Genomic DNA, 5,996 nt, shown 5'->3' with positions numbered 1-5,996 from the left:
TGGGTCCAAGGACCAAGCCCTGGGGGGGACTCCACTGCCCACATCCCTCCAGGTCGAAAATGACTCATCCACAACCACTCTCTGGGTGTGGCCCTCCAGCCAATTTGTGACCCATCTGACTATGTAGGCATTGACACCACATTCACCTCTTTTTTTTAATGAGAATGGGGTGAGAGACAGTGTCGAAGGCCTTCCTAAAGTCCAGAAAGGCTACGTCCACCACAACACCTGCATCAAAGGATTTTGTGCCCTCGTCACAGAAGGCCACCAGGTTGGTCTGACAGGACCTGCCTCTAATGAACCTATGTTGGTTGCCCCTAAGCATAATCTCCCCTGCTGGCCCCTTGCAGATGTGCTCCTGGATAATTTTCTCAAAGATCTTCCCCAGGACCGAGGTAAGACTAACGGGCCTATAGTTCCCTGGGTCCTCCTTCCTCCCTTTTTTTGAAAACGGGGACCACATTGGCCTTTTTCTAGTCCTCTGGCACCTGGCCAGAGTACCGAGAGTGCTCATAAAGCCGCGCCAGGGGCCCATAATGACCCCTGCCAATTCCCTCAGCACCCTGGGGTGAAGATCATCTGGACCTGCTGATTTAAACATGTCCAGCCCCACCAAAAGTTCTCTAACTAGGTCCTCTCTGACCCTAGGCCTGGCAGTGCCTCTCTTGAGACTGTCCAGAATTCCAGCGCAGGGGATGTCCCAGTCCCCGCTCAGAAAAATGGAGACAAAGAATTTGTTAAAGAGGTCAGCTTTTTCATCTGCTTCAACCACCAGATTGCCAAGCATGTCCTGCAGGGGCCCCACATTAGCCAGTGCCTTCTTTTTTAAAAAGGACTTCTTGTTATCTTTGATCCTGGTCGCTAGTCCTAGTTCCGTCTCTGCCTTAGCCTTCCTAACAGCCCCCCTACAGTCTTGAGCAATGGAGGTATAATCCTCTTTGGTGATAGCCCCTCTCTTCCACCAGGTGTACACCTTCTTTTTAGCGTTGAGACATTCCTGAATGCCTTTGGTGAGCTAAGGGGGCTTTTGAGCACTCTTGCCCCCTTTGATTCCCATTGCGACTGTCACCCTTTGGGCTTGGAGGATCGTCTCCTTAAGGAACGACCACTCGTCTTGGAGTCCCAACTCCCCTATCGTCCAGGACCTCAGTGCCTCTCCTACTAATCTCCTTAACTCATTGAAATCGGCCCTCCTGTGCTGGATAGTGAATTCCAGTAGGCAATGATCGCTATCACCCGGGTGGTCGAGAACCGACAGTCCCCTCACCAGGTCGTCGCCTGTGGCCAGGACCAGGTCCAGCAAGGCATTTCCCCTGATGGGACTGTGCACCTCCTGAGTTAGGTGGAGGTTCTGTATCTCGGCTAGGAACCTACATGAGCGGTCAGACCTGGCTGACTGCTCCTCCCAGCAGATGTCCAGGTAGCTCAGATCACCCATGATGACCACATCCCTTGACTTAACTGCCTCCATGAGCTGACCTGAGAATTCCCTGTCCAGCTCTTCCCCCTGGTTGGGTGGTCTGTAGTAGACACCCACCGTTAAGTATTCTTACCCAGAGCACTTCAGTCTGCCCCTCCTCTGACCCCATCTTATTTGTTGAGGATGTGTATTGCTCTTTGACGTAGAGTGCCACACCCTCACCTATCCTCCCCATTCTAGCCTGCTTGTACAGTCAGTAACCCCTAATGTTTACCACCCAATCATGGGTTGAATCCCACCAGGTTTCAGTGAGCCCTACTATGTCCAGGTTTGTGTTAGCTAGCAGGAGGGCAAGTTCCTCTTACTTGTTCCCCATACTATGAACATTAGTGTAGAGGCATTTAAGGCCTCCTATGGGTGCTTGCACCACCCCCTTGATCCTAGGACTATCCAGACCCCAGTCACTTACCTGGGTACTTCTTGTGCTTGTCACCTGTCTTGGCTGGGAAATGTCCTCGTGTCCCCCTGTGGCCCCATCCCCTGGTGAAGATAGTTTAAAGCACGCCGTACGAGATCAGCCAGCCTAGAAGAGAAGACATGCTTGCCTTTAGGGGAGAGATGAAGCCCATCCCACCCAAGCACGCCCCTTGCGTGAAAATGCGGGTTGTTGTCAAGGAACCCGAGGCCTGCCTGGTAGCACCAGCTCCAAAGCCACCAGTTGATCACTCTGATGCAGGCCTTATAGTGCCGTCCGTGTCTACTTACGGGAAGAATAGAGAATATCCGTGGCTGCAAATCATTTAATTTAAATGATTTTTAAAAATTCTGCATAAAACTTTCAAGCTAAATGAAGAAGCAGAAAATATGTAGCATTTTTATCAGAAAAATAGAGTTCCTACTTCTTTGTTAATAGTGGTCTCATCATAGGAACAGAGGTAGTTAGCCATATTAGTCAGAAGTTAAGCAGAGTGCTCATTGCAAGAGTACAGGTAAAACTGGGAACCAAACCCTCTGCATGCCATAGGCAGCTTGTTTTTCTCCTGACTTCACTTACATTTGGCATCAGAAAGGTCTACAAGCCAGAGATGTGCACTAACCCAGTGTTCTCCTTCCAGGACTCCATGCCTGTCTTCCATTCTCTTGAATCTCCCTCTATTCGTCTCCACACAGGCCCTCACCTTGCAAATGTTTGTGCATGTCCACAGCTTTTCACAAGTGAAGAGTCTCATTTATATCAATGAGAATGGAGTTAAACTCAATGCTCAAGTATAGACAAGGTTAGGTGGGGAGGGAGTATGGATTACAGTACTCAGAATTTTACCTGGGCTTTTCAAGCTGTCTCTGAGGTGTCATGGCAGAGGAGTTACGACATCTTGCTATGGCTTCACAGTTGTATCTGAGACTTGTTCCAAACTTCTGCCAAGGCCACCCCCAACCAACCACACTGTAAAAGCATACCTGGCCATGCAGGTTGGGGAGTCAAAATGTGGCCAGGCATGATGCTAGCCACATGACTTGCCTGTTTGCCAATGGCAACAGAAACTGGTATGCCTACATTGCTACCGAGCAATGGGTCTTTTACTTCAGCACATCCTTTGCTTATCTTGACATCTGAAAAGCAGCTTATCATCCTGATTTTTTCTGACAGCCCTGGTTATACTCTTTGCCACTGAGTTTGAACTGAGATCATTTTCTCCCTCTTTTTGGATGGTTACTTTGCCTTTGCCCTTGACTATCTATCTCTGGCTTGGCCAGTGCCTGCCCTCTTCTTGGTCTAGTCACACTCTAACTTATAAAGGACAGAATAGCTACTGCTTGGGCCTGAAACAATAAGCACATGCTACTTCCAATCATCCTGATTTTTTTATTTTAAAAAACTCATCTTATTATGAAGGGAGAATATAACTCAGTGCCCATCAACCATCTTTGGACCCTTTTGATCTTGTTAGCAAGTCCCAAGATAGAGCTGCCATTTTGCCCCCAATCATCTCATTCATTATGCATGAACATGAGGTGATTCATTTTGAAGTATTTCTGGATAAGAATGACCTATTTTTATGGCTGCAGTATAGTTCATTATGAATGCCTAATGATTTCATCATGCCATTACACAAGGGTTGCCACTTGTCCCCAAAAAATTGTAGAGCAAGCTGGAGATTAACATATTTGGTGTCAGAGGTCTACTTTTGTAGGACATAAAAAGCCCTGATGAATACTTGTTAAAAATGTATAATGTTGTTGTTAGATCCAAGTTATTCATTAATGAATCCCATGAACGAGTTAGAAATTCACTGGAAAAAGTGCCCTGGTTTTCAGAGGGGCCAAGCACCTGTAACTCTCATTAGCTGCAGTTGGAGCTCAGCATTTCTAAAAATAAAGTGTGCAAGTATATTTAAATAAAATCAACCCCTGTGGATCATGTTAGCAAAAAATCCCAACCCTATAAATTTTTTACCAGTACAATTAATGTAAAGGGAATTTCTATGATCACATTTTATGGCCACTAAAGGAAAGGACTGGAATGAGCCTCTCGGGCTTTTAAGTCCATAAATCTTGTAATTTATAAGAATGTAAGCACCTTTTAACAATGTTTTGTTATATATACTATCCCTGTGACACAATAAGAGGGTAACATCATACAAAATTAGCGATTGTTCACTATAACTGTTGACTTGCCTCCTCCCCTTCCCTTCATGAAGACTTTCATTCTCTAATACAGATGGAGGCAGAAGAGCCAAAGTACATGCGGACCTGAGGGCCCTGACCCCCTTTTGGAAAGAGGGCTTTCACCTGCAGTGTGGAAAGTTTTACACATGTGTACTCTTTCCTGCCCAGGACAGGGGGTCAGACTCGATCTGTTGAGGTCCCTTCCGACCCTAGCATCTATGGATCTATGAATCTATGTCCTTCCTCTTAGGCCCCCTCCCAGAAAAAAATAGAAGTCAGTGCCTACAGGTGGAGGTGAGACAAGACATATCATGGTCATACTTAGGAGTTCAACAGAATTTGTCCTGAATACAGGTGTGTCAGCACTGCATAGAAGCTCCCATAGCTATTTTACTACTGGTGCAACAAACTACTCAGACTTACATAACATGGAACTAGAGAGCACTGATTGTTATCTATATTAGTACTTTATTCTTAGTGCTACTGCAAGGAGTACTGGTGTAGAGACCTACTTACAGGCATGAGGAAAAATTTAAAATCACCTCAGTTCAGCAAACTAAGGAAACACACATAAACTAAGAAAACACACACAAACTTGCAGAGCTGTCTCATTTTTAGCTTCCATACTACAAAATAATTCCAAACTATTCAATATCATGTAGAGGTATGAAAGATGCATATGAGTTTGCTTTGTAGGGTTTTTTTTCATTTTCCTATCTGAAAGAATAAAATTAGTCAGAACTTCTTTAACACTGATAGCAAAGATGTGAATTTCAGTTAACTGACCCAAAGAAGACAGCTTCTGCATGATTTTTATAGGCTAAATTAACTCCAGTGATTTAAAAAAAAAGTTTTTTTGAGTTTAATCTTGGCATTACCTACTTTCGAAACTGTTACCAAACCTGTGATCAGGAGGCATGGGGAACCAGAAATGTACTGGTAACACTAGAGAGATCTACTGCTGAAAATATCACAAGTGTATTTTGATCTGTTATTGACAGCTGCAACTATAGATGCAAGAAAGGTGACACTATAAAATGCAGCAATGCAGATGTCTCAGTCTTCCATTGAAGCCACAAGAAACTAAGAATTAATACTGATAAAGCAGAAAAAGACTGAAAACCTGACAGAAAACACTCTCTGTGGCTTCTTACACATTAAGAAATGTTAACAAGAAATTTTCACTTCTGATACTAACAGTTTAGTAGCACCACCAAGAATGCCAGTGGTCCTATAGTTTAGATAAGGCTCCAGCAGCTTTGGCATGTATATTGCTATTTTCATTCGTTTGCTCTAGACAGTATGGCCCTGTCTAAATCCCCTTCAGGCAGATAAGTAGTGCTTGTGGCCAAAGTGAACCGCATACATGGTATTTAGGACCATTTATATGGCTTTTAGATCCCAACCCCTCCTGCACAATTCAATGTCTTTTCAGCAGGTACTGGAGAGATCAACTCAAGCTCTGTTGCAGTGCAAGTGTGCCCGAGAAAGCCAAAAAGTCCATGACAGTCTATAAACTACTAGTCACTAAGATGAGTAGCATACCCTGGGGTGGGCAAGTGAAGCACCAGCCCCAGGCACCCACTCAGTAAGGGTGCCTGCAGTATCTGCCCCCCAGCAGCAAAAAGAGCACTATTGTGTTGCTCATGCAGCAATAGCCAGATACATGAACCTCACACTACTGCTATAGGAGCAACAGTCAGGTCAAGGAGACCACACTGCAGCTGACTATAGGTGGCAGCAACACTTGGGGACTGTTTCAAAGCCCCCTGCATAGGTAAGATTCCCGCTTGGACCTCCCTGGTCATCTAGAACTTGTCAACAACTGCTTGCCCCACCTCCACCCCCTGCTCTTCCTTAGGGCTTGCCCAGGATGCAAACCCTGCTGGTTGTCTGACTAAAAATAAAC

This window comes from Alligator sinensis, unplaced genomic scaffold, assembly GCF_000455745.1.
Source record: "Alligator sinensis unplaced genomic scaffold, ASM45574v1 scaffold205_2, whole genome shotgun sequence".
Lineage (NCBI taxonomy): Eukaryota > Metazoa > Chordata > Crocodylia > Alligatoridae > Alligator > Alligator sinensis.
This window is presented reverse-complemented; position numbering follows the sequence as displayed.